Genomic DNA, 19172 nt, shown 5'->3' with positions numbered 1-19172 from the left:
TTGCTTAGGGGACTGATGAGTTCTAGATTAATTTCAAAATTATTTCCCTTAACAACAGAGCTAATTGTGAGACATGAATGTATCATTAATGTATTTCCTTATGCTGACGCCAAGTTGAAAGTTACATCTACCTGCTAAGCTTTTGTAACTACAAGTAATAATTTTGTGTCCAAGTAAGTATTTTCTTGGCTTTTAAAAAGTTAATGGTGACATATTTTGTTGGATATTTCTGCACTGATTATCCAAAAAATATGTGTCTGGAGAATAATTTCTTGCCAACCTTGTTTGGCTGTTTTCTGTCTTTCTGCTTCCCTTTTTTGTGTACTGTTCAATGACTTAAGGGCAGTGGCATTGTACTTTTGACTCTTACCTTGCATTAAAATATTGGTACATCAAACCAACCAAATTTTCATAGTCATTTTCATAACCAGTTTTTTATGATAATTGAAAAAATCAGAAGTCTAACTCTGTAAAATGTATCATCAAATAGCTGCATGCGAATTATACTATGTGTGAAAGAAAGCCAACTGTGACACAATAGAATCTGTTTTGCAAACTGAATGTGTAATTTATAGGACATTCCTATGCATCTAGGACAACTGATGGAAATGGGGCTGCTTGTCTTCATACAGGTTGATTTGCATTAATTTTCCACCACAAACAATGCCCATGAATTCTTGGCACTAAATTTCATGTGACTATGGATCAGTGTTAGTTTTTAATTAACAGATGTATTGTATTCCCACATATCTTAAGTGGAACTATGTCAGTTTATGTCTTAGTTGACTTGAAGTTGATTCATTATTCTCTTCAGTAGTTTTAGCATTGGCAGCTCTTATCATAACAGCAGCTGGATTTTCGATAACCCAGTATAGCTGGCACATGTTGGGGCATATGGGGATTTATTAAATCATTCAGCTCTTGAACACAGAAAAGAGTGAATTACTTATATACCCAAATTTAAAACAGCTGGTCACTGAGCATACAGTAATGTATGTCATACATTTTTTTCCAGGGCTTTTTTGTAGTGAACTTAACAAGGAAAAAAACTGATTTGATGTCTTGATTTTAAAGAATAATAAACTTTCTTTATCCTGCTTATTAAGAAAATACCAAATTATCTAGTAGTTCCTGTTAGAAAATAGTCTCCAGATACTAAGATGGAATAATCTTTGTACCATATGGCAGCAGGATAAAGAAGCTATGCAAGGCAGAGAAAATGTTTTGGATATTTGAACATGTGCTCATCTGTAAAATGCAAGGCTTTTTCTTTGCACTTAAGACCATAGAGTCTTAATTTGTAGACTTTGCTCTTGTGACAACAGCCAGCTATTACATTCCCATGTAGATATTCCCAGAAAGATCTCAGCACAAAATTTGCCAGAACTTAACATGGCTGCAGACAACTCCAGAGCCTAGAGCCAGAATAGCTAAAATTAAATATGTGTTTAAACTACTTTTATAGCCAAAAGGGATTATTTCTATCTCCCATTTATCAAAAAGGCAAAATAAACCAAAAGTAGAACCCCCTATATCTCCTTTCTCTATTGCTGGGGCTATAAAGTCATCTAGCAGCTTCCTACACAAAATGTACAAGGACTTATCAGTAGATTCCATATGTCACTTTTGTCTCTAGAATGTGACATCTGCTCTGATAATAACTTCACTGAAAATTTTATTAAAGCAATAATTATATAGGCTGACCTGCTGAAGAGGTAAAGCCACACATCAAGGAATGCTAATGGTTATCACTTAAGTGCTCTATAACTTGCATTCAAACATCCAAGCACATAAAATTAAGTTCAGCAAGTAAAAATCAAAGGAAAAGGAAAAGAAACAGCCATGTCATAATTTTTGTTTTGGAACCTCAAAGATATACCAGGTGATTTCTGAATCTTGTTGTCAATCAGGCCATCTAAAGACTCCAGGGCTTTTTTCTCCAAGAAGAAAAAAAATGCTTTTCCTTCCTCTGGAGAGCTATGAGTGACTGCAGAGGTATCTTCTTCAGAGTAGGGATTTATTTATATCCTGCTGAGCACAGAATACCTTATAGAGAAGTTAGAGTTCTCCAAGAGTACTCCAGACAGAGTGCTCTCTATATTAAAGCTCACTTTTTTGAAAGAATGGAGCATTCTTGACACTGTGTCTGTGAAGTTAGAAATGTCACATTTTTCCTCTTTTTGGACTCTCTGCAGGCATGAGCAATAGAAATGAACTTTAAAAATTAGTATTTATGTTCTAGTGCTGGTTTTTGATATGCAACTCCTTGTATTTCAGAGCCACTCTCCCCAGACAGGTGACAACATTTTTGGTTTATTGTGAAGATCAGTAGCAAAATGCATAGAATATAAAGCAAGAAAGGCAAATCCGTTAGACTGTGAAAAACTTAAATACAGAAGGTTTATTTTAGGATATATATATATATCCCCCCCATACTTGTATCTATAAAATATCTATATATATCTAGATATATATCTATATATCCTAATTTTAGGATATATATATATATATATTTTGGGTTTTTTTTTAGGAATTCCTTTTATCATATTTTGCACTTCTTTTTTGCACTGAGATTTCAGGAAGTTCAACTATTCAGGAAAATACTATTTATGAGCAGCTGATACGTCAATCTACGTATATCTGGGGATCTAAAAAGTAGATACAGAGATATAGATATATTTCCTGAAAATTTATTTGTAAACTATCCCAGAAAGCAACAGCATAAAGTAAGGATGTATTGATTAACGTTGAGGGTGTACACAGTCTGTAGGGACTAAGTAAGGACCAGTGCCCTGGTCTGTGGTTTCTGGGGATTACTGCAGTAGTCTGCAGACACTATTCACAAGACTGACTCCCGCATGAGATGTTAATTTCAATGTGTTTGCAACTAAATATAAGACTTCTAGAAATTGCTGCTAAGTAAATTTAATCCAGAGACCAATTTAGTCTTATATCAGAATGTCTTCTTTTTGGTGTCATTATATCAGAGTGTGAGTAGTTTTTTAAGTGATCTCAACTTTCAAGATGCAGTACAGATTATATTTCTGAAAGGTGATGTTTGTAGTTGCAAAAAGAGCGAGCCAGCTTTAATTATCTTCAAGTTCTGAAACTTAATCCCCTGAAATTTACTTTTGATGATAAAAGCAAACAATTGGAATATATTTTAGTTAAAGAAACCTGAGATCTGAATGTCATATTCTATAATTACTTGAATAATCAGTCACGTGAATATATACCCATTAAAAAGTCCTTAGATTGGTAATGTGTTTTCCAAATGTCATTTGCTTTTGTTGCCCAGGCTATATTCTCTCACCTTTTTGGTTTGTGAAGTGATTCCGATGTTCATCAAAGTTTATATTTATGTCTCCTATTACTGCTGTTTGGTAAGAGACTTGTAAACTCAAAATTTAGACAAATAGAAAAGTAGGGAAATTTAGAGCTATACTGAAACACTACACCTTTCTGTTTTGGAGAACAGCATAATGCTGAGGAAAAGCTGAGTTTGCCTCCCAGTTTGTTTTTGTTTGTGTTCTGAGATAGGAACATAACATTAATTGTGGGTGGCTGCTGCTGTTCATTTGAGACTCTCTCCTAATTCAGACTGGAAACATTGAAGCTTTCCAATATCATCAGAAAGCCAGTAAACCTGGTCTGCCAGCAGAGAACTCTGTCAGGCAGAAACTTCTGGGGTTTCTTTTCACTGGTTCTCCCTTTTCCATTAAAATCAGACCTACTTGAAAGCCTCTCTGAGCCTTCACTACTTTTAGTTGTAATCAAGCCTTGATTTTTCAGTATGTGTAGATACATAATTACATGCAGTTGGAAAAAGGCTGTAAAGGACCCAAAGCAGTAAATGTGTGCAGTGGAAAATAAATCACAAACTTGGAAGGAAATTATTCACTCAAGTGTAAACTGAAGACCTAATTGCTGAGCAGTTACAGACAACTGCCTGATGTCCCAGGAAACTAGAGATACTGTCCAAATTGAGAGAAGGTGTTACACAATCCTTTTGGGACAGCTGGCTTCAGCAAGGCTCTCTGCTTCCCTGTTGCTTTACCAGGTGTTAAGCTGAAAAATAGTAGCTTCAGTAGCTCCCTAGGCCACTCTTAATTCTGGTTTTAAGGGTCTGGGGCAGACTGTCTTGTCTTGTATTTCTTTTGTTCTGACTTGACTTTGTCTCTTTTGTTGCAGTGGCAGCCAGGCTGCATCTGCTTGGGCCCTAGGCTGCTTCAAGGTGAAATAGCATGGCTGGGAGCAAAGTGGACCCTGGCCTTGTCTTCTCCTAGTCACAGTGTTTTTTACAGCAACAGTTCACTTGCACAGTCTACTTTCTCAACAGGATTTTGTCCAGTATTTTTCAGTATGGCTGCTCTTGCCTTTCTGAACAATTTCACAAGCTGTAATGTTTTTCCTAGGTTCTAGTCTTCTATTGTGACTTTGTTTTTATTGTGGCATCATAACACGTACCATGAGAATTTGTGTGAACAATCAGCTGGTTGTCATGGTCTCTGTCTGCATTTGTTGTGTTACTGTCTTGCCATTCACAAGTCTTTGGCTTAAAAATTGTCTCTATTTTATAGTAGCCACTTTTGACTGAAACAATGAACAGGGAAGAGACATCTTCCCAAGAGTTTGTTTCCAAATACTTTTATTTGGGTGATGAAGGAAATTCCAAACACTTTAAATAACTTGTAACTGTAAGTAATTTTGTTCTGAAAGATGTCCATAAAATAACCTCACAAATATTGCTAACTTCTCACTGGAAGATAAAGAGCTAAATGAATCATCATCAAATTTGCAGCTGTTTCAGACAACCTGCAGTTTTAAAGCTATATCAAAGCCTTGTGGCAGTAGTATTGTCTTCATCACATTATCATGACATTTCCTGAAAGTAGAATTGGAAGGCAATGAAAAGAGTAATTTTAAAATAACCATTTACTATTTTTATATACTTTTTTCTACTCACTTTCAAAATGCAGGTAATTATGAAGTAGACTATATCAACTCCCTCGCTTTTTTACAATATGAATGTGTTTCATTTTCTTTCTCAAAATGCACTTCTGTTTCTCAGAGAGAGACGTTGTTGAGCTCATTTTGCAGACGTGCAAATCGTGTCCCTAACAAACCTTGACAAGTCTTTCAGATTTGGGCTTTTTTTAATGGGTTTTAGCACATCTGTTCTGTCAGTCTGACTACTGCAAATGTAAATGTCATCTGTTTAAAATCCTTATGACGTTCTCTGCTAAGAAATTGCTGAGTGTATTTGGTACTTATCTGTAATTTTATACCTCAGTCTCTAGACTCTTCTCTCTACTCTGTCTTTTGTCTGCTCTTGGAGTCTGAACTAATCACTTTACCAAACATGTCTCCTTTTTTTTTCTTACGTTTTAAATTAATTGAGTGCCTTTAAAAGGTATTGAATTAGCACCAAAAACTAGAACGTGGGTGTTTTTCATCATGCAGCACAAAGGTACATTCATGTTTGTGATTAGACTTGACCCTAGTGCTTCATGGTGCAGCTTTTGATGGACAAGCTCTTTATTATCGCAGGATTAGTTGTCTTTAGTTGTCTTGAAATTGAAATTTGGACTTTGCTAAGTTTATAACCGATGCTGCCCTGCATTTGATTCACAAGGTCTTGGAAAGAGGTGTAAGTAGGTGAGAGGTTTCAAAGGTGCTGAACACTTGCAGATCGATTAAGTTCATTAGGATATTTTGAACATCAGCATTCATCAACCTACTGTGTTTTTCTTTAGAACTGACTGTGGAGAGACAAGCATTTGGTATTTCAGGATAGGTTGTTTTTTTCACCCCAACATGACTTCAGCCAAGCTAAATGTTGTTTTGCGGGGGCAGTCTCTCCATTTTGGCCTGTACAGCACTTTGCCCTTTTCTCAGCTAAAGTTACTGTACCCTTACTTTTTAGAAAAGAGATACACTTTTCCTAGAGAGGGAGTGGAAGGCAGGAAGGGAATATCTGCACCTTCTTAATCTTTGTCTTCATTGTTCTACAGACTGTAATTCAGGTTTCAGTTAGTTCATGGAGAGACCTCCTTACTGCCATGGGTCACGGGATTACATCTTTTGCCACTTTATAAATTACTAGTCATTTTTCTAGCCATAGTCTCTCATGCCAAATGCATCAAGAATATTGGAGTTTTCTGGGCTGTCGGCTCTCAGTTACCCTGTTGTTTGTGCATCTTACCAGTTCATGTGTGAGGATGTACACATACAAATATGGAAGTCTCAAGCTAATCATGTGATGTGATGTTAACATAAAACAATTCCAAATTTACGGGCTACTTTGAAGATTAGTTGGCACTAAATGTAACTTCAACCTGTTTATTCTGGGAGAAGATACTGTATAGGAGACTACGATTTCAAAATTTCTATGCTCTGTAATTTTTCATATGAAGTCTCCTTGGATTCTGGAGCAATTTGGGTTTGCATACTAACCTGTTTAAGCAGGATGTGCATGCTTGTGCGTACTCTAATTTTATAGCATTTTCTTCTAAATAATACACATGCTTTTCTGGAGGTAAGAGAGTCATTCTGAAGAGAGTTAGTGTGGTTCTTGGGTTACTATTCGACTGCCATAGTAAGAAGTGGAGGGTGAAGCCTGGGAGGTAGAGTGGTCAGGATGGGCACAGCTTGCTGAGTGCAGACATACCAGGCACACGGGGCATCTGCAGTTCAAATCCTTTAAGGTCACAACATTGTGATGCTCTGTTTTGGCCAAAATTTGGAGGAATCATTTTTTGAATGTTTGCTGGAAAGAGAAGATACGTTCCCTTATTAAATGTGAAAGCAATTTCATCTGATTATTATACTTGGCTTACAAGCTGGCTTACTTTTTTTACTAAATACATGTAGTGAAGTTGCTTAGTGAAGATACTCTCTGCATGCAGTTATGATTAGGCTCTCCTTTTTCTGGGCAGCCTCATCTGCAGTTTTCTTCTGTAAAATCCTAATGTGAGAGTATTGTTAGATGATAGAGTGGAAATTAGTAATACACATCCAATTCTGATTCTTAAGAGTAGCAAGATGTTATCTTTTTTTCCTTTTTTCTTTTCCCCCTGAAGGCATGTGAATGTATTCTTTGGAAGTAATGATATAAAATCTGTAGTAAGGATATAAGGAAGGAATTCTGTAGTGAAAATAAGTCTTAAAGCATTTAATATTTATGAGTTTAAATTCTTGTTTGTACTTACTGGGATACTATATTTCCCTAGTGTTTTAAAGCAAAATAACTGAAATCACTTTTTTTTTCTGAATACTTATTTTCATTGTGTTTCGCTCTCTTGAGACACAGAACTTGGAACCTGGTGAGGGGAGTCTAATTTGTTTTTAAAACAATAACTTTAATTCATATCAATTTGCTTCATAGCAGATTGACTTGGCGTGTAATTCTTAGTTTTAATTTGCTTCTGAGCTTTTAAGCATATCCAAACATATATTGAGATGTATAAGTATTTGTGATAGCAAATTAGTACAGCTATAAAAACAAGATACATGTACATCTTATAGTGCTCAGATGTGCATCAGAAAATTCTGCTGATGGTATTAAATTTTCATATTTGAGACATTTAAGAAAAGTGTTCATTTCAGTGCATATTTTTTTTCAGATTTTTGCCATTATACTGGGTAAGAAGTTAACTTTGTAAGCCATGTTATTCTGATTACATAGGACAATGTGGCACGAAGGTGGTAGCTGGCCAGTTGATAAGTGCTGATTGAATCTACATATGTTGAACTTTCAGGGAAAATAAGTTGAAAAGAATGAAGAAATAAGAGAGGCACTATTTCTACAGCTGATTGGTACCTTTAATGGTAATTTTTTTAAATGCAAACTGATTAAATGAAGAAAAGTAGGAAATGGAAATATGCAGAGCCTTTCAAACCTCTTTAAAAGTGTAGCTATCCAGTTAAAACACAGTTGCATTCTAAAGGCATGATAATACTGCTACCCAGAGATTTTGTCTGTACATCCATTTGGGGCCAGTGATACAGATTATTTCAGCTAAGCTCAATTTTATGTTTACATGCTTCTTATCTTCGTCTATATATTGTATTCAGGAGTTGATGATTCACCTCTTTTTAATAAGAATGAAATTTATAGTGGTAAACTTAGATGGCAAAATAATCACAGACCTGAAATCTTAAAAGGTTTGTGCATAAAAGTAGTGACTATAACAGATAAAAGTTTATTTTCCACAGCTGAACCACTTATCTCATGCAGTTATAATTATTTTTGTCTATTTTGCTTCTCATCATTATGTAGAACTGTCATTTGTTTAGTAGGAGTAATTGACAAAGTACAGCTGTTGAATTGCTTCATAACAGGAGGATAATATTGCAAATATGGTTATATGTGAAGGCATAAGAAGCAATGTAAATTCTTCTCAATCCACCTACTGGAAAATTGTAATTCAGATTGTAATTCAGATCCAGATAGTTCAAGGTGGAAAATGTTAGTACATTTCCCATAGGAGAATAGAAAGCTAGACTGGCTGGCTGATTGTAAGCAGTTTTGTCTTGAATCTGGAGAAAATATTTATTGGCAAAACCCAGAGGCCATAGAAATGAATTGTCTTATGGTTTGCTGTGTTGGATGCCTCCCTGGTTGGCCTCTGGAGGAGCCGTGGCCCTGAGCAGGAGAGGCAGCTCTGAGATCAGAGCACAGTTCTATACAGACTTGCAGTCAGCTCTGGGGGAATACCTTTTGGACATTACAAATCCCAACAGATTTGAATCAGTCTTCTACAAAAAGCTTTGTATTACAGGAAAATACTGATCTCTTTGAGCTATTTATCTCCCTTGAAGGATTTTTGTTGAAACAAACTTCAATATAAGCCTTACTTACTACAGAAGTGATATACACATCTGAAAAATGGGTTGTGTGGTCAATCATCGAGCTGCTGCTGAATTTCAGTGTCTGCATGTGTCTGTGCCCTACAGTTATTTTTCAGCCACTATTGCTTGGTGAAGGAAAATCTACTGTGTCACACTGCAGAATAAGGGAGACAGACACTGTAGGGTTCAGGTTTGAACAATAGTCTGGCACGATTTTTCCACTGCAGTGAGATGACCCCTCCCACTCAGCTGATTTAAGGTTTGGGGAGTACCTGACTACCATTCTTAATGCTAGAAATGACTAAGGCAGCCAGCTGGATTCCCACCTGTGACTAGGGAAGTATTTTTTTTCCATCTAGCATACTCCATCCCTGCAGCCTCCCTCAACTACCACAACCTTGCCACACAAACCTAACCTTGCCACCTTTCCGTGGGAAAAAGGAATCTCTAATGCCATTTATCATAACTTAGTGACCAGAATAATTAGTGATTTGTCAGAGTATTTCAGACTGATGCACAAAAAAAATGTCCTAGTTGTCTGGGTTTTGTCTTAAAAAATGTTAAAATTTTATATAAAAGATCAGATATGATTTTGTTAAGATTTGCATTCCTGCTTTGTTTATGTCTTAAATATCATACAGAGTTAATGGCAGTAAGTCATAACATGCATCTCTGCTGCTGGTTACCTTAGATCATTTAGTTATATTTTCTAAAGGATGCAAATTTGTGAGGTATTTCAAGAGTTTTCATCATTACAAGAATAGCAGAAGCTGAAGTCTGTCTCTTAACGTATGTTTTCACAAAATACAGCTTTTACTTGACAGCATTTAAGTGAAGTACAGTAATTATGACATTAAGTGATGAGATAATATTTCTGTGTTTTCATTAATAATGCAAATAAACATATTTTTTTCTTAAGGCAAATGTTCAAATAATTCTTAAGAACAAAAAATTGTTTTGATGATTGGACTAAATGTGCATTCAAATAGTGGTTATGTTTATACAACATCAGTGGCTGGGGATTTTTAGTTATCTTTTTGTAATGTAGTATCTCTATGGGATATACTCCCATCCCCTGCATAAAGTTTGCACTCCATGATTAATTAAAGAAAAAATTATTTTTATTTTTAAATTAATTGTTCCTTCCATTAGACTTCTGGAGCATCCAGAAGTTAACCTTGAGCATTCTCCTTTCACTTTTTAACTCTGTCACAAAAACTTGTTTCACATTCGGGTTAAATCCTCTTCTAATACTCTTGATGAATTCTTGGTGTTAGTTTGTCCTTTCATTTTAAACTTCATTCCTGAGGTTTTTCCTCTGGTTTGCTGGGGTTTTTTTCCCCCTTGAAGCAAGAATGTATTTAATGACTTGGTATAAATGTGACTTCTCCTATTTGCCTGAATGTGTTGTTTGTTTTTTGTCTGTTTTTTTTTAGATTTTCTGATGGACTTCCTTCATAAAATAAAATGATTTTATGAGGGAAAAAACACAGTGCATCTAAATACCTTATCTTTCTGATAATTGAGCCCTGAGCCAGAAACTCACAATGGCATCTTCCAAGTATTTACTTCCTAAATTCAGTTTGTTGTTTTGTCAGGAAAATCACTCACAATGCAAGTTCTACTTGTAGCACTTGTAGGTACTACTCCAGTAGCGCCTACATTGCCTCCACAGAATGCCAGATTTGAAGGCTTGATGGGACACAACCAAGTGTGGCTCTCCTTATGTGACTTTCTGCCAAGCTCTGAAACCTGAAGCAGGCCCAAAGAAATGCTTCTGCTGTGGGAAATGGTGCCTTTGCAAGTTTGATAGATGCTCATAGCCCAGGGTTATACGGAGATGCCATTGTTGCACCTTGTGGGCTGCCACAGTTAATGCAAAGTTACCTTTATCACCCAAACAAGTTTGTTCTGGGGTTATTAGCTGTGATTCTGGAGTACAGGATTTTAAAATCTTGCATCTTTCTATTTACTTTTGAACATATACAATGGATTTTAGGCCTTTCTTTATCTTGTGGGAGTTCAGTACCATCCTTGTCTGTGAAGGTAGCATGTGTTTTAGCTGGAAGGAAGAAAGGGATTTGAGCTCTCATCATTGATTCTCCTTTTGTTCCTGTTTTCCATAAGGGGAAGTTAGCCCATGTAGTATTTCTGAAGTCCTTTTCCAAGGTGACATCCAACATTCAGTTATTTTAGCGAAGTCAATGTGTCTTGCTTTTCTCCTTAAATCTCCTACTTTTCTTTACAGATACTTATTTTGTATCCTGCCTGCATTTTACCTTCTGTATGTTAGGGAAGAGTCCTAAAGAGCAATCCCTGAAGATCTTTTATCTGATGATGAAGAGTTCAGGCAGGTTAGCAGGTACCTCAGGCTCTCACAGTAGATGAATGTTACAAAGTCATGAATAGGGTTCATCTGCTGCTTCTTTAATAGCTCCTTCAGTTAAACCTCACACAACTACGCTCTGCATCATACCTTTGTATTTTTTGTACGTGAAGTGGACATTTGAAACCACTTACATGTTTGCTAAGTGCTACCATGCCTAGCAAAAAAAGCTGCATTTGCCATAGCGCTCCTTCAGTCTTAGTTCATTTAGAGACACAATGTGCCTTTCTTCAGATTTTCCATACTCTTGGATTATTTGCAATGACTGCAGGAGTCCATATGAAGAATAGAGATTATTTACTTTCCCCTAACAGGTTTCACTTTGAGATATACTATCTACACATTTAGCCCTTCCATGGAGCTGTGTTCCTTGGTTAGCTCTAAGCAGTGGACTCTGAGGAGATCTGGGCCACTTCTGTGCTACATGAAATACTGGCTGAAAGATGTGGGCCTGAAGAATGTTTATTTGGATACTGCTGACATAAAACACATAAATCATAGTTCAGTGCTTGCATACACCACCATGTGATTACATGTAGGCAACTCATCTTCTCTGAAGTGGTCTATGGGTGGATAATTGGTCTTTGCCTTCTTCTTAGAATATTTCTTCTCTGATATTTTTTGTTAATGATAAGCCAGATGCCAAAGGAATTTTTTTATTGTTACTGTTTCCAAAATTGAGCTTTTCCCTAAAGGGAGAAATACTGACATTTAAATTTAAACTATTAGGCTGAAAAGTAGGGTATCTTCTAGGAAAAAAAAAATACAAATGTCCTAGAAAGTGGGAACTGTTAAATATAATAAATATTTTCAAATGTTTTTTGTTTTTTTTTCTGATAAGGTAAAACCATATAAAAGCCTTTAGTGAAATGCTTAACTGATATGTCTTCTACTCAGCTGATAAGAAAACCCAGCCTACTGAAATTCCTGGAACTTTAGTGCTGGCACTGAAACTGAAGGAAAGGAGGTGTTGCGAATTATAAAGACTTGCAATAGATCACAGAGGATGAAATATTTTTAACTGAAAGGTTAAATCAGTAAATAATTTCTGAAGTTATTCCATGTTTTTCTACCTACTTCAAACATGTCTGAAATTCCCACTCACATGGAATAAGCATTTTCGGAGTGCTGTTACATAGATGGTAGTTTTGCATCAGTTCCTCAATATTCTCTCCATAATGAATGAGTTTAAATTGTTTGAGATACAGCCTGTTCCATCCTTAATGATCCTAATTTGCCACTTCCTTCAGACTTTTTATACCATGACTTCTGTTTTTCTCAAGGTTGAAAAACCAGTGTCTGTGCTAGGCCTGTATATATATATATGTTAGATATTGGATTTCAGCTTGGGAACTTAGCTTTTGAACCAGCCTTGTGTATCTTGCTGCCTAAGTATTCTTTGTATTTTGTGCTGGTATTGCAGAGCCAAAAGGGTGCTGTTGTGCCTGGCAGGCATTTGACAGGTTTTCCAGGTTCTTTAACTGATTCCCAAAGGCTATTGTGGAACATTATGTGATTTGATAAAATTGATTTCAGTGATATGGTCTGAATGCACACACTGCCTTCTCCACTGAATTGATTAGATTCCATTTTTGTATTCTACTCCCTCTGTATTACACTTTGGGTATTTTAATAAATTATTCATTACATTTTAGTGGGTTTTAACAGAAGGAGTTCATGGTAACTATTAAATTCAAACTTGTGTTCAGCTTTCAAAATTAAGTAGTTTTAATCACCTTATTCTATTTTTTTGAGACATTTTCCAGTTTTCTGTTTGTTTGATTTAATTCTGCAGTTTTAGCCTGCTCCAGAAATTTGTCAGCATTTTGGGAGGTCTTTTCCCCTGCAAACTGTAATATGATTCTCTGATTAGAATGTTGGGAACCTCAGGAAAAGCACTTTTTTTTTTTTTTTTCCCATCTCTGTAAGTCTCACTGTCAAGATACTCTGTCTTTGTTTCTATACTCATCTCTTCAGTGACAAAAGTTTTCAATTTTTTCCTTTATCAGAACTATTAGATTTAATATTCCTGTCTGAGGACATCACTGATGTCCTTTCATAATGATGCTTTTGAAGGTTTTCAGTTCTCTTCCATCTCCTTCTTAAGTATTGCTTTTTTGACTTTTACAAACTTTTTGGGGATTTCCTGAAGTTTATAATTTTCTTTGATACAAGACTGATGCTTGTTTTTGAGCAGTTGGCTTGCTCCATCCTGATTCTTATTTTGTTTTCAATAGTAACTGTTCTGTCTAATTTACTAATTGTGGAATCCTCAGAGACTCTGTTTGGTTTATGGGACCTCATATGCCAGGCCTTTCTGTCTTAACTTGTCAAGATAGAAGAAAATCTGTTTCCCTTTATCTTCAGATATGACTTGTGCGCTTTAAATCAGTTTGCTAAACCCACTTGGTACTGATCCTGTCTCTTACCTAATGACATATATTCATATGTGAGAAAGAAGTTACTCATCTCTGTTACATCTTTATTCATCTTCTACGGCTATTAAATTTACCTGAAACCTTATTCCCTAAGTACAATTTTCATACATTACCGATCCAATGTTAATGGTTCAATGATGCCAAAGAGCTTTAGTTGCCATAATTGGAATGCTGTCATATCTTTGAATTCTTCATAAAACATACTTTTAATTTTGTCTTTGATGATTCTTCAGTGATAACAGCATGTTTTAGATTTCGTGCTAATTCTCTTTTAACTTTCAGTCACTGGCAGGTCAGATCAGGTAGCTGCTCACAACATCAAGTTGCCTTAATTATTTCTCCACAGGATGAGTTTGTTAACTTTGAAAGCTTTGTTTTCTGGCTATTTCACTTCTTTACTATGTAGAAACACATTTACATGGTGTGTGCTCCTCAGCATGACAGAGGACATCTGACACATGCAAGCCCAAAATATTTAAGGTGACCACCTTCCAGCCTTTTGTTTGAATCATTGGGGTTTCATTATCTTTTCTAAACTTCTGGATTTTATTTGGACTTTGTAGCAGCTTTGCTGATATTATTCACAAATACTACTTCTCGTATTGACATGAATTAGTCCTTTTATGTTTGTCTGAATTTTTTTTTAAATTTCCCACTTAGTAACCCTACACTTAGGCAGCAAAGCTACTGCTTGAATGTCTTAAGATTTGTGACTGTATACAGCCTGTCAAAAAAAATGTACCTCCTGAATTTATACACATTTAACAGTCCTTTATTTTATTTAAAGCTTTTGACTGTGACAATATACACTAATAATGATATGGTAAGCTATCCTAATTGTCATTATTAAGGTATCTGCAACTTGGTGACACACTGAAAATGAAGTAGTTCACTGAACTGAACAGAGAGAAATGGATAAGAGCTTCCGTGAGGCAACAGTGTCCATTGATTTTGTATTAACTTTGTCATTGGCAAGCTAACAGTCTACATTTAAAATACTGTCTTTTCCTGGTTTTGCTTCTGATGTCCTCTACGTGTTCCTTACTGTGCATGTATGAATCTGAATGTCCTTCAAAACTTCGGAAGGAATGCATGAATTAATTGCTTCTGTTGACCCCAATATTCTAAACTGATTCTGTCTGTTACAAAGTAATGTTCTTAAATTATTGGCAGCTCTAGATAAAGGAAGCTGCTACCAAAACATTACAAACATGAAGTGTGTAAGAACCTAGCTGGTTGAGGCCATCCTTCTCAGAGGTTAAATAGGACATTTTGGAGCTGTTTTCATGGCGATTTTGCTTTTTCTGCCCAGTGTCCTCAAGACACATAGCTATCTTGACTATGACTATGCCCATTTCTGTGCTTGGAAGAGAAGCCACAGTATTTTACTTTAAATTGTATCTTATTAACTGATACATAAAATAATATTTTATTTTTATGTACCAATCTTTTATAATGTCTTGTATTCTGAACACGCCTGCTTGTACCTGAGTTTGGGTGCACCTGAGAACAAAACAGATACTTCTCACAGCCATTCTGCTACCTTGCAGTTAGCCAAATGAACTGTTCTGGCTCATAAAGATGGATATTATTTCTGGTGTGATTTCTTTAAATTCAGATTGTTATCAGAGCATGAAATGAATGGGATGAGATGGTGATCTGAAGACGGTGTTTGTTGTGTATTATCACTCCAGTGATGCCCATTACCTTAACAGTCATGCTCAGTTCTTTCCGAATATTGTTTCAATTATATTTTACAGGAACGAATGAATAATTTTCATACATGCCCTTTGAAATATTTACTTTATAATTTCCTTAAATTTATTCTTGCAAGGTAAATTCTCTGTTTCCCAATGATCCAAGTTATATTGCATTATGCTGATTGAAGTATGATTATATTGAAATATAATTAACTTTATCTTACCACACTTTAATTAGTAAAGCACACTGGATTTCTTTGAAGTTATGCTCATGGGTTTTGGCTTAATAAAGAAATAGCATTGCTTGTAAGTCTGAAATGTTACCTCTGAAAATATAATTCTAAAGCTATATAGGTGGTGTCTTCTGAGTACATCCCAATCCTTGTGTCATGCTTTGGTCTGAAGTGTGAAGACCATATAGTCACATTTGACAGTGGATCATGAAATAAGAATGAAAAACTTTGAAGTAACATGATAGCAGCTTTCAATCTTTATGGAGTAGGGAGGATGTTTTTGGAATTTTGAGCCAAATACTACACTTATTCTGAGACATTTATTATTATTATTATTATTCAAATTTGCTTTTTGTGCTGCAGATAGGAGTAGTAGTTCCCTGTGAAATCTCTTTCCTGTACATGCATTTCTCTTGAAGGGGAAAAAAAAAAAATTTAGAGAGGTGACAGTAAAAGGTTTTGACCTACCAGATACTTGATACATAAGAGATACTGGATCTGAAAACTTCACATTTAAGAATGTATAGGAATGTACATCAAAAACTGTCTGGTGTAAAACTGCAGCATTGTTTAGTTAGAGTACATGAACTGTGATTTAAATGCCTCTGGCTAACATTCAGGAAAACTGCTTATGGCTGCTAAAGCCTCGACCCAGACAACCTGCCTGCTGCTCTGTTAAAACTGCGACTCTCAGGTTTAATTATAACAACACCTTCTGTAAGTACTGTGTTGATAAGGATGTAGCAAATAAGCTGTTATGTTTTGAGTGATCAGCTGGTGTGGTAAAATTTGTGTTTCGTTAGATACTTTGAAAATGGAATGGAGGTTATGTTATATTTGGTGCGCATCATGCCTATGTTTTTAAATGCTGTTTTCTTCAGACTCTTGATTCTTTCCATGTTGATGTTTGCAACTGGAAAACTTCTCGTGTCATGATTTCTCACAAAGTTGTAAGACAGAAAGAAGATCCAGTCAATTTCTTTGTATAGGTTGTGATGTGAAAAAATTGTGTCTCTTTTAAATATGTTTGCTGTTTGGGGGGAGCTCTTTCAAACTCTGCACATTTTTTTTTCAAAATCTTCTTTGTTTTAGTGTATGTCTTGCCATTCTTTACTTTTTCTCTGTGCTGCAAAAATTATTAATATAAACAATCTTGAACCAACACCTTGGAATAAAACATCTGCCCCACTGGCAATTTTTTCTTTTTTTTTCATCAATTCTTGGTTCTTCTTCAGACAGAAATCTTACATTCTCTTTTAAAGTCTGGCTACTTTTCATACTACTGCTCCTTCCTTGACAATATCTTCTGTTCTCCTTTACCACCACCACTTTGTTGACTTTGGCCTGTCTTTGAAATGTGCTTGGCCTTCTTTTTGTTTTCATTTCTAGCTTATTTATTTTTAAAAACTTATTTTTCTCTTGTCCCTTACCTTGTATACGGTCCATTACTTTTTGCTACTGCTACATGCTGTCAACGCCCATCTCAAAAAGGATAGGTTACAATGAGCAAAGTTACTGTAAAGACTAACAGAGATTATCAGAGGTACGGCAGATCTTCACACAAAGGAGATTAAGGACTCTTCAGTCTGGGAGGATGCTAATTCAGAGGGACTAGAAAAGAGGTCAGTAAAATCATGAAGAGCACTGAGGGGGTGAATGGAGTTGTTACTGGTCTCTCCCAGCATAACAATTAGGGGGAATCAAATGAATTGGCAAATTCATTTGATGAATGAAGGCTCAAATGGAAGGCTCAACAGAGAATTTATTTTTTTTTCTTTCAAGTGATTTTGATATGGTGGGGTTTAGATTTACAGAGAGACTTGCTGATGAGTTAATGGAGAAGAAATCCATCAGAAGCTACTGGTTACAGAAACATCTTTCTGATGAAACCCAGTTGGAAGGACAAAGGGATTTGGGGGAGGGGGCCTCAACATCGGAAATGCTTCCCTGGGCTACTTCTAATGCCTATTGCTAGGAGTAGATTGCTGGCTTAGATGGACCTCTGGACCAGTGTGTCTTAATCTTCAAGATCCCTGAAACATTGCAGGACTGTAGATTATGGATGGGCAAAAAGACACATTCAGAAATACTTATTTTTCTTTTCCTTTTTTTTTTTTTTTTTAATTAGCATTTGTTAATGGAGCCCTGCTTGCAATTTTTTCATTTGGTTTCATCATGCCAAAAAGGCATGCTAATCATTTTGTTTTATATGCCTGATTTCTGTGTCAGAGTGAAGAGCTAAATGACTGTCACTGAAACAGACGTGGATGGGTCCACAGAGCCCAAGACGTTTAGTATTGGTGATAAGCATTGTGTCAGACTGAGAAAAAGTATAACATATTCTCTGCTACTCATGGCTGAGATCCTATTATTTCTGACCATGCCTGACAGCTCTAATGTTAAACAGTGAAGGGTCATAGAAAATTAGTGTAATTTCAATGGCTGCTTTAGTGCAGCAAACGTTAAGTCAGTTCCCAAGAACGGTTCCCTGGTGCAACCCTTAATAAATTCAAACTTTATTTTTAGGGATGACCTTTAGTAATGCGAGCCTTGATCCATTGAGATGCTGTTCACTTTTGATGCATCTCCAAATCCCTTTTTTATGCATTTTAAATCAACACACGCTTATTCTGAATTTATGTGTGTGGATAGACGGAGAGATGTAATTTAAACACATCTGTTCAAATATGCATTTCAGATCAACTTGGTGCCGGTTCTCATAATACGGCTGAGTTTTTGACGGGTATTATATCCCTAAAGTACACAGCAGATGGTATTTATTAGAGATTGAATGGAAATGAAGTTTAAGGATGTTGAGCTTTTTGTCTTAAGTCGCTCATTTTTTAATCATGAAACAATAATGATCTGAAGTTATAAATCCATAATGAAGTTCTATAAAACATTTCTTGTTTATGGGGAGAGTGGAACACCTTATAGTTGAATAAAGTTTGTTCAAGCCTTAACTGTTTGGTTTGGTTTTTGGGTTTGTTTTTCTTTTTTTTAAGAATAGTGATAATGGGAAGTATTACAATGCTTTAAACCATTTCGGCTGTATCTACTAGGAACTCTGGCAACCTTCATGGTAATTGTTTGAAGAGAGTAAAACCATGTGTACTCTTTCATCCTTAGGCAATGAGCCATGCTAATTATGAGATATACTTTTTATCTAGGTCACTATTCCCTGGTAACAAGGACAGCCCAGTCCCTACTCACACAGAGTCCTCCACACCTATACTTTCTCAAGCTGAGTTCTGGAAATCAGGTCTGCTCGCTGCCTCCAGGTGTCATTCAGCCCAGTTTCTGAAAGAGCTCTTCTGGGGGCAGGAGGTGGGTTGGGAAAAGAACAGTCATTAAAAAATACCTGTTCTCACTCTCAGTTAAATTCTGAGAGCTGTTGGATTGTGCTTCTTGATCACGGATACTATTCTCCAGCCTGTTTAAGGTGACTTACATCAAAAGCACTAATGACTCCACATTCAAACCAAACATAATAAGCTGCACTTGCAAATCCATTGGACACTGCTGAAGACCACAAAGCTCAGGTGTAATGTGTTCCCTTGGG

At 36.0% G+C, this 19172-nt stretch overlaps 1 protein-coding gene across 1 annotated transcript in view; it reads left to right on the top strand.

Annotated features, from left to right (window-relative positions):
• The window catches only part of CDKAL1 (CDK5 regulatory subunit associated protein 1 like 1), a 377070-nt gene that overhangs the window by 247539 nt on the left and 110359 nt on the right, over positions 1-19172 (top strand). The gene's annotated exons all lie outside the window — the stretch shown is intronic.

Source organism: Poecile atricapillus, chromosome 2 (genome assembly GCF_030490865.1).
Source record: "Poecile atricapillus isolate bPoeAtr1 chromosome 2, bPoeAtr1.hap1, whole genome shotgun sequence".
Taxonomy (NCBI): domain Eukaryota; kingdom Metazoa; phylum Chordata; class Aves; order Passeriformes; family Paridae; genus Poecile; species Poecile atricapillus.
Note: the sequence above shows the minus strand (reverse complement) of the source record. Positions and strands in the feature narration are given on the sequence as shown.